The sequence below is a fragment of the Pseudorasbora parva genome, chromosome 7 (assembly GCF_024679245.1).
Source record: "Pseudorasbora parva isolate DD20220531a chromosome 7, ASM2467924v1, whole genome shotgun sequence".
NCBI lineage: Eukaryota > Metazoa > Chordata > Actinopteri > Cypriniformes > Gobionidae > Pseudorasbora > Pseudorasbora parva.
In genome coordinates, this window is record NC_090178.1 from 18,459,793 (window position 1) to 18,470,707 (window position 10,915).

Consider the following 10,915-nt stretch of genomic DNA (forward strand, 5'->3'; position numbering starts at 1 on the left):
ATTCGTCCCCTTTCAGTGCTGCAAACTCTCTCCAGAAGTTCAGTGAGGATCTCAGAATTATCCAATGTTGACCGAAATGACTAATAATGATAAATAGAATCCACCTGTGTGTAATCAAGTCTTCGTATAAATGCACCTGCACTGTGATAGTCTCAGAGGTCCGTTTAAAGTGCAGAGAGCATCATGAAGAACAAGGAACACACCAGGCAGGTCCGAGATACTGTTGTGGAGAAGTTTAAAGCCGGATTTGGATACAAAAGGATTTTCCAAGCTTTAAACATCCCAAGGAGCACTGTGCAAGTAATAATATTGAAAATGGAAGGAGTATCAGACCATGGCAAATCTACCAAGACCTGGCCGTCCCTCTAAACGTTCAGCTCATACAAGGAGAAGACTGATCAGAGATGCAGCCAAGAGGCCCATGATCACTCTGGATGAACTGCAGAGATCTACAGCTGAAGTGGGAGACTCTGTCCATCGGACAGCAATCAGTCGTATACTGCACAAATCTGGCGTTTATGGAAGAGTGGCAAGAAGACAGCCATTTCTTAAAGATATCCATAAAAAGTGTCATTTAAAGTTTGCCACAAGCCACCTGGGAGACACACCAAACATGTGGAAGAAGGTACTCTGGTCCGATGAAACCAAAATTGAACTTTTTGGCAACAATGCAAAACGTTATGTTTGGTGTAAAAGCAACACAGCTCATCACCCTGAACACACCATCCCCACTGTCAAACATGGTGGTGGCAGCATCATGGTTTGGGCCTGCTTTTCTTCACCAGGGACAGGGAAAATGGTTAAAATTGATGGGAAGATGGATGGAGCCAAATACAGGACCATTCTGGAAGAAAACCTGATGGAGTCTGCAAAAGACTTGAGACTGGGACGGAGATTTGTCTTCTAACAAGACAATGATCCAAAACATAAAGCAAAATCTACAATGGAATGATTCAAAAATAAACCTATCCAGGTGTTAGAATGGCCAAGTCAAAGTCCAGACCTGAATCCAATCGAGAATCTGTGGAAAGAACTCAAAACTGCTTTTCACAAACACTCTCCATCCAACCTCACTGAGCTCGAGCTGTTCTGCAAGGAGGCAATGTCAGCCATGCAAACATATATATACTGTATATATATATATATATATATATATATATATATATATATATATATATATATATATATATATATATATATATATATATATATATATATATATATATATATATATAATATGAATGGATAGACATGACCAATTACCATTTTTTTCATTTTAATAGTTTTCACAGAAGTAACAATTTTGTCAGTATAATTTAATTATAAGTATATTCACCCAAAAATTGTTGATTCTTACACTCAGAATAACATTACATTTATCAAAAACTTCTGTTTCAAATTAACAGTTATTTTGAACATCAAATGATCAAAACAATTTCATCAAATGATCCTGAAATAAGATGCATCACGGTTTCCAGAAAAATATTAAGAAGTACAACTGTTTTAAATTTTTGATAATAATGAGAAATGTGCCATATTAGAATTATTTCTAAAGGATTCTGTGACAAGACTGATGTAATGACACTTTAAACAATATGAAAATAGAAAAAGGTTATTTTAATTGTACAAATACTGTTACTGCATTTTGATCAAATTAATGCAGCCTTGGTGTGCATAAGAGATTTTCAACAAACTTTAGAAACTTACTGATCCTAAAAATTTTAATGGTACATTAATGTCAGTAAAAATAATTCTTAAAGTTCTAAGTAAAATTAGATATTTATCTGCTTACCCCCAGGGCATCCAAGATGTAGGTGTGTTTGTTTCTTCAGTAGAACACAAATGAAGTTTTTTAACTCCAACCGTTGCCCGTATAGGCTAATGCATGTCAATGGGGTCTAATTAGAATTAAACCCCATTGGCCTGCATTATATGAGCAACGGTTGTGAACGGTGTGAACTATCCCTTTAATACAGCATTAAAGTAGATTTCTTCTAAATCATTATTATATACAACAACAAAACCATTTAGAATTCTTTAGCTCTCTTTGACATTACAAACGTACAACTTATTGCCATTTTTATTTCTATTGTCTTCTGTTGATTTTTGTTATTTTGGTTAAAGATTGTTTTTCTCAGAGAAAGTGGGAAAATGAGCATGTGTTTCGCAAGTATCCATTTTTTCTACCACTTTTATACTTGTATTTCTCCTGGATTGCTCTTTTTGAAAATTGTAACTTTTAAAGGTTTTCTCAAGAGTGAGTTCTAGTTCGTATTGACTAGAAAAGAAAAGAGAGGCAGTTGTGAAGGACGCAGGGATTTGATCTCTGTACCTTTGAGGAATAGTGAGATAAGTGCTCTCAGAAAAGGTTTTTCGTGCCAAGACTGCAGAATGAAATAGCTATTCAGTGTCTTGGTAACCTGTACACTGTTTATTCACTTACTCTGCACCTTAGAAAACATTTGTTTTCCTTTTTTTTTTGGATCCTTAAAATACTGAAATAGGTTGTGATGTGTTAGGGGTGGTTGTATCCTACACTGTATTAAAAAAACAAGAAAAAAGGACCAAGATCACCACAAATAATAAGTAAAATCTGTATTTGGTTAACAGTAAGTTCTCTTACTATAAATGGTAAAAACCTTTAAAAGATTTCATTTCATTTTATAGTAAAATACTGTTAAATGTGTATATATATATATATATATATATATATATATATATATATATATATATATATATATATATATATATATATATATATATATATATATATATATATATATATTGAACATACCCTGGTTTATATATATATAAAAAACAGGGTATGTTCAACCCAGACATTTCATTTACAGTAAAATACTTTTAAAGTTACAGGTTTTTTTACAGTTCCCCCAAATGATAAAAAAACTAGTTTTCTTATAATTTACACACACAAAAAAATATACATTATTATAAAATGTAGATAAATTATATAAAATCCAGGGTATGTTTACACAACATGCCAGCATGCCAGGCCAGTAGTTGGTGATAACACTTTGGTGATAAATTGAACATGTAATACGCATGTGCATGAATCAACTTTGAAACCCATTTTCAAAGTCTCATGTATTCAGGGCCCCAAATACATTGTTTTGTAAATGAACGGCCAAAACGCATAAGTTAATTAAAAAATGCCCCCTCAATCTTTCTATCTTGAAACAGTATTTCATTCTTATTATAGGCTATTTATATAAGACACCGGTATCTCTCTGTGTCTTGTAAGTTAAAGACACATTAGTGGGAATTTACAGTATGGGGCTACAGTAGCTTGTGTCAGTCTTCTAGGCCATTAGATCAGTGCACCTCTGGGCCACTAAAACACTGTGATTAATTATTTCTCTCTAATCAGACTCACAATAGAAAAAAATAATGTTTGTCTGTTTACAATTCTCCCAGGCTGAGCCTGATATTTGCATGCATTTGATGGTGAAAAAAGAGAAATGTCTTATCTTGGGGAAGATCAAGGTTATGACTTCCTCAAAGCAGAGTTCCTGAAACCAATTAAACCATGTAGTGAAGTTCAGCTGGAGGACATAGCGCTGTAACAATAGGAGTACGTGATGACAGCCAACACCACTATCTCCTTGCATTTCCACCGTGCTAATTATATTTGCAGATTCTGTCATTTAGACAAAAAGTGAATAACTTTGGTAATCATAAAACATTTAATTCACTCCCTGGCCGGTGCCAATAGTCGACCTTTCTAAATGAAGTCAATTGCAAGATATGTGTGAGTAATCAAATATAATTTCGATAAGCGTAATATGGATATGAAATGTGAATAATTATGAGCTGTGTTTACAGTTACAATTAGCAGCAGGTATGATCTTCATGAAAAAGCAATGAAAGAATTTTATTTAGGCCTTTTGAATGCCACTAAAGATTAATTTTTTTTAAAAAAACAGCTGTTTATCATTTTGGACAAGAGGGATCAAAAAACAGAAAGTGTTAAAAATGAATAATTCATATGCTCTTATGTTCTGAAGTTAAAATGTTCGCATTCACACGTGTGAGCGCAACATGTTAGTTTAACTCAAAGGAAAGCCATTGCGCTACGTTGAGTCATACCCAGTTTTGAGGCACTGGATTTACAAAAGCTCTTTATTTCAAGTGTTTCGGCGTCCATTGTTAGTGATCAAAGCCATTCTAATTCAGATAATGTTGTTATAGCCACAGGTTCCTCCCCCTACTCTTACTCCTGTTCAAAAGACTATCATGCCAAAGAGAGCTGCGTAACTGCTTTTGATTTGAATGTGAAGTGTCATTCAGTTGTGCTGCTGCCGAACGATTTGCCATGGTGATAGGCTTGTGTTTGAGAACACCTGGCAAGGTGGCAAATGTATTCAAATCTATGTGAACTGTAATGCTCTCACCTGGAGCCAGTGGGCTGGGACGTGTGTGCGTGTGTGCGTGTGTGCGTGTGTGCGTGTGTGTGTGTGTGTGTGTGTGTGTGTGTGTGTGTGTGTGTGTGTGTGTGTGTGTGTGTGTGTGTGTGTGTGTGTGTGTGTGTGTGTGGAAATAATCAAGCCTTATTACTAAAAACAACGGGGGTTAAATCAGAGTGAGATGCATAGGTGCAATGGGGAAATTAAGCTTATATAAGGTCAGGTTTTGCGTTTTGTGTAGCCTAGTAATAACTAAAAACAAGTTTCAAAAAATGATAATGGGATCACATTGACTAAAACCTTTGAAACCCTTTGGTAATCCAAACAGATCAGTTACACAGCCACACAGGTTTAAAGACTTGTCATGAGTGGGAACAGGAATATTTTTAGCGGGTTTCAGTTTTGATTGCCTCAATCCTGAAAATTGTTGCTGTTAAGTGAATGGGTCTCTAAAGGGAATGAGAGGATGAGATAAGAAAATCCACAGCATAGGCTGAAAATGGCAGCATTAAATGGCTTGTCCTCCTAGCATGGAAATGCTGAGAGCGATTCATGTTTTAACCTTGTACATGCAGCCATTAAAGTCAATGGCATTCAGCAACCATAAAGGTCTGTTATAGAAAAATATCTAGAATTATTACACAGATGTCTGGAATACTTAATTCTGATTGTTCAGTAATAGCAGTCAGATATTTCCGAATAAAGCTGTTGTCTGGAAGTTGTGTTTCGGCTTATGAAAGTCTACTTCATGTGCATTTTATAGCCATGTAAGGATAACGTACAATTTAATTATTTAGTCATATTAAGCAAGAGTTTTCATATATATTTAGTTTTGTTTTATTTTAATCACCATGTCACTATATATGTATATCCCTTATAGAATACTTTTTGTTGGAAAGTAAACTAGATATTTTTATTCACAAATCAACTTTGTTGAACATAGTTTTACTGTTATGAGAAAATATCAATGCTGTACCACTATGGAAAAATAGGGATGTTGCCAATAATATAATTACATTTATTTATTTATTTGAAGTGTTTATTGTAGTATAGTTGTATTCATGTTTAAATAGCAAAAGTATAATAGCAGAGTTAACTCTTCCATGTGATGAGAGTGAGAATGAGTTAACCATTTTGAAGGTTAAATGATAAGGATCTACTTGGTTTGCATGAGTTTCAAGTATATGAATCTATACATTTCTAAAAGAAATGTGCATTAAATAGAAGAGAAGATCATTTTATAGAAAAAGCTATATTTTTTGACCATTTTCTATTGTGGTACAGCATTGCCATATAGCAATGTTTCTCCTAAGATAGCAAAGTTTCCCCCTTTTTTTGTGATTTTTATGATTGAATCTATTTTATGTAATAACTTATTTTTAAAAAAGCTTTCAAAGGAAAAGCTTTTTTCAAAGAAAAGCTTTTATGGACACCAGGCCCAGAAAATGATCGTGTGCGCATCTAAACGTTCTTGACTGACGAAACACTGCATCTATGTGTAGTTCAGTAGCCCCGCCCACCGACTCATGGAGTTCAGATTGCGCTAGCCAGCAGCAATAAACAACATGCCGACAAATATAGCAAGATATTGCGCTATTCCTGGTTGTGGAAGAACACAGTCGCTGCTTAAGCTTCCTTCAGATCATAATATTAGAAATGTGTGGTTGAACTTTATTTTTAATGAAGTTCCAGCTCACATGGAGAAGTCAGTTCACTTCATTTCACTGAGGAATTGTGTAAACAAATCTCAGGTGGCGCGATCGGTTCGCACTTAAATGGAAAGATCGTGCGGGCTATGTAATACAAAAATAATAGTCCAATCAATTTGTTTGATTGTTTGATAAAGACATACTTGAACCATTGCCGCTTTCAAAACAGCCCCTCCCCTCATGTGAACTGAACTGACAGGGGCATAGATATGACAGGAGCTAAAGCTCATTAAATATGCAAATCTTATCCAATCCTAACTGTGGGCGTTTACTTCCAAGTCTCCAATGCGGCATGCCCATCAAAACGCAGCGTTTTGGAGAGAGCCTCAAAACCAGTGTAGAAAATAGCCTATTACTTATTAGTTATTATGTTTTTGAATGTAAAAACCACATGAACATCATTAGTTGACCTCAGACAACAGTGTAATTTTTTTTAAAAAGCCACTTCATGATACCTTTAAGGTTGACTTCTGTTAAAAAAAGACAGTTAGAGGGTCACTATTCAAGCTACTATTTATTATTTCCAACAATATTTCTTGATTTTCCACAAAATACAAATCACAAATGAACAAAAACAAACAAAAAACATTAAATTTTAGCTTACTTTAATTTTACATGGTTGAAGTTCTCATCAATGAAATTCAAACATAATGTCTGTGACCACAAGGTCTATAATTTACAAATGCGTACAAATGAGAGATGTTCCTATTAGCTCACACTTTTTGCCAACCCTTCACAGAGGGAGTTTTATCAGTGGTCCACTTTGCGGACCAAGTGCTACAAAGGTTGTATTATCAAAAAGCCTTCTGTCATTATTCATGACTTAAAATTACTTTATATTACAGAAGTACGTTACCAGAAATGTGGTGCCCAATGCTTGACCAGCATTGTATCTATAAAAGGAGCTTGGTTTGTTTTCCTCCACCTTCCTTGTGTGTGTATGGTCTTTGATCCACAGAGAGAAGATAATGTCATAGCAAGTCTAATTTATGACAGCTGATGGAAGGATAGCCGAATTTTTGTTGATGCTGTTGTCTTGTTCCTCTGTGGCTGTGAAGAGAGGGATTAAATGGACTGAGGTTTGTTTTTGGTTTTCCCTGGAGGATCCTCAAACTCCTCTCTCTCTCCCCGCTTCCCCTCCCCTCTTCCTTTCCTTCAAGGAATATGGCCAGATTCATTATTTAGCTGTGCTCTTTTTGACAGCTGGGTCGGAGGGAGAATAGGGCTTTGGCGTGTGTGTGTGTGTGTGTGTTTGCAGTGTGTATAGAACAGCAGGCTGGAACTGAGGCCTGACAGAAGACAGAAGAGGCCTGTCGGTGATGCCTGCAGGAGCTGACAGCTGATCACACTGTCAGTCAAGGGAGCCGTCCACGCTGGAGGCTAACAGACTCAACACCGTCAACCTTCTCTTTGTCGTTTAGACCGTTCATCCTGTCAATCGTTCCTCAGCCCCCGCTTTTCTTTCCAAGTGATCCACTGCTTCTCTATATCCTCCATATCATCTCTATATCATCGCTTTTCATGCACCTTTTTCGCATCAAAGCTAAATGCAACATCTCTCATCAAACCATCAACTTTGGTTTCGTGTTTTCTCATTGACCATCTGATTTGTTCTTATGTATTTGGACCCAAAAGACTTTTCACAATTTTTTGAATGTGATAACTCCTTTTGCAATAGAAACAGGCAAATTTTTCCCTATATAGATTTCAGGCAGCCCTTAAAAATGTATATGACAACTGTCAAAATCAAGTAAGCTTATAAAAATCTCATCAAACTAAATGTTATGTCCATGTGTATTTTAGCCATGTCATAAGATGAATAATGTACAGTCAGATGCTGACTTTAAATATGTCTTTATTTAAACTGACTTTTCTTTTTTTTTTTACACACAGTTATAATGTGTATAATGTTATATAAATCTCTGGCAGATATGGCAATTATAAAAATCAGACATAATGGACAAAAAGCGTCTTTTTCAGGGTAAAATAAAGTGGCAATTGGAAAGAAACCTGTTATTCAAAATCAATTGTCTTTTTTATCTGCCGTACAGCTCCAGTCCTAATGAGAGTTTGGCCTGTGATTGCCTAGTCACGCTTCCATAGAGACTCGGTGCTCTTTGTGGTGACAATGGGGCTTCAATTCACCCATGAGACAAACTGACTGGACGAGTCATTCATCGATGCAAATGCCAGCCAAGACGTGGTCGTATGCATCTGTTTCCCTCTGTGAGCCCACCGCTTGTCCATGATGGACAGCCAGCGGCACGTATTCTTTGGAGCCAAGCCTGCGCTGCGCCTTCTATCCACCAGAGAGGCCAGCAGGACAGGTCATGAGGGAATGTGGCCATTTACGATGAAATAAATGTCACAATTGCCACATTCTCAGTCAATTCTAACAGACAAATGTATTATTCAGAACATCAAAACAATGTCTTTCTCAATGGCTTGTTAGATGACATAAGGAGTGCGCAACAGTGTGATAGGAAAAAAGTGAGAATTTGACCAAACATTGTTTTAGACAATATAAGACACACATAATTCCTGTGTACTTTTCTGTTGTAAAGTAAAGTTGGAAGTTAAAGACACATCAGTGGCCAATTCTTATCACAGTTGAGGAGCTTTATATAAATAAACAAACAAAAATATGTACACACACACCAATCAGGCATAACATTATGACCACTGTGGCAGGGGAGGCGTGGTTTTGCGGGATCGGCAGAGGGAGAGAGAATGCGGAGCCGAGCGGGGCGTAAGTGGGTCCAGCCCTTGGCGTGGAGAGAGGGACGGGGATAATGATCCCGTAAACGGATCCAGGCTTCCTCCTCCCCGGGCCGCCGGCCTGGGAGTCGCCGATGCCTCGGCCGTGCCCCCCGTTCCCCACCTCGGCGCTGGCCGGGGCGGCACTCCAGCTCTGGACCTGGGAGCGGGGACAGGTTTAGAGAGAGACGGGGCGGGGTTAGGAGGAGAGAGAGAGAGAGAAGAGAGAGAGAGAGAGAGAAGCCGCTGGCAAGGGCTCGCCGACCCCGTGGCACGCCACCATCTGGTCCTCCGCCAACTGGATGGCCTGGTCCAGCGACGCCGGGCGGTGGCACTGGACCCACTGCGCGGTCTTCCTCGGAAGCCGTGCGACGAACTGTTCCAACACCACACGGTCGATGATTCCCTCTGCGTCGCATTCTCCGGCCATCAGCCACTTGCTGCACGAGTCCCGGAGCTGGTGCGCGAAGATGAAGGGCCGGCCGGACTCTGGCGCTGCCGCTGGCGGTGCTGTTCCGGTGTCCAGCCGACCTGCTGCAGAATGGCGCGCTTGAGGTCGTCGTAGACCAGGAGGTTCTTGATTGGCAGTTGGTGGGCGGCTACCTGCGCTTCTCCCGATAGTAGGGGCAGGAGCCGCATGGGCCAGTCATCCTTGGGCCAGTCCCGAGCGGCGGCAGACCTCTCGAAGAGGTCGATGAACGCCTCCGGGTCGTCCATCGGTCCCATCTTCGAGAGCGCGATGGTGGAGGCCGAGTCGCTGGCGGCTCTGGGACTGGCCTGAACCTCCCGGTCCATCCAGCTCCGGAACAGCTTGCGGTCCTCATGCTGGGCCTGGAGGAGCGCCTCGAAGCTCTTTTGCTGCTCCTCCCTGATGGCCCGCAGATCCTGATGGGTTTCCTGGTGGAGACCCGCGAGCGATTGCACCAGGTCCGCAAGCGGGTGGCGTGACGGAGTTTCCATGGCGGCGTGCACACTTCTTCCTCCCGGCTTTCGGCACCAGTGTGGTTAGGTTCTTGGGTGAAAGGAAGAAGGCGGGGTCGGGATGACTGGGACTAGTAAAACTTTTATTTCTCAAACACAACGTGTAAACACAAACACGCACGAGGGCGTAAAAACTCACTGTCTCCAACTCAATCTCTTAAGTCTTTGCTATCGTCTCAGGGCTCAGGGGTGTGTGACTAGCCCCAGTCCAAACTCTCTCTCCCTCGTCTCTCTCTGCCGTGGCTTTTAAGCCGTCTCTCCATGCCAATTACTGCAATCAGACACAGGTGTTATTCATTTGCACTTGACCCACTTACGCCCCACATTCTCTCTGCCTCTGCCGATCCCGCAAAACCACGCCTCCCCTGCCACAACCACCTTCCTAATATTGTGTTGGTCCCCCTTTTGCTGTCAAAACAGCCCTGACTTGTCGAGGCATGGACTCCACTGGACCCCTTAAGGTGTGCTGTGGTATCTGGCACCATTCTGTAAGTAGCAGTTAATTTAAGTCCTGTAAGTTGCGAGGTGGGGCCTCCATGGATCGGACTTGTTTGTTTAGCACATCCCACAGATGCTCAATTGGAATCTGAGGACTTTGGAGGCCAATTCAACACCTCAAACTCATTGTTGTGCTCCTCATACCATTCCTGAAACATTTATGTTTTGTGGCAGGGCACCAGGGAATACCATTTCCATGAAAGGGTGTACATAGTCTGCAACAATGCTTAGGTAGTGGTACATGTCAAAATCCATGATCAGCAGGATCCAGGGTTTCTCAGCAGAACATTGCCCAAAGCATCACACTTCCTCTGCTGGCTTGCCTTCTTCCCATAGAGCATCCTGGTGCCATGTGTTCCCCAGGTAAGCGACGCACACAGACCCGGCCATCCATGTGATGTTAAAGAAAACATGATTCATCAGACCAGGCCACCTTTTTCCATTGCTCTATGATTCAGTTCTGATGCTCACGTGCCCACTGTTGGCACTTTTGGTGGGGGACAGGGGTCCACATGGTCACCCTGACTGGGCTGGGGCTATGCAGCC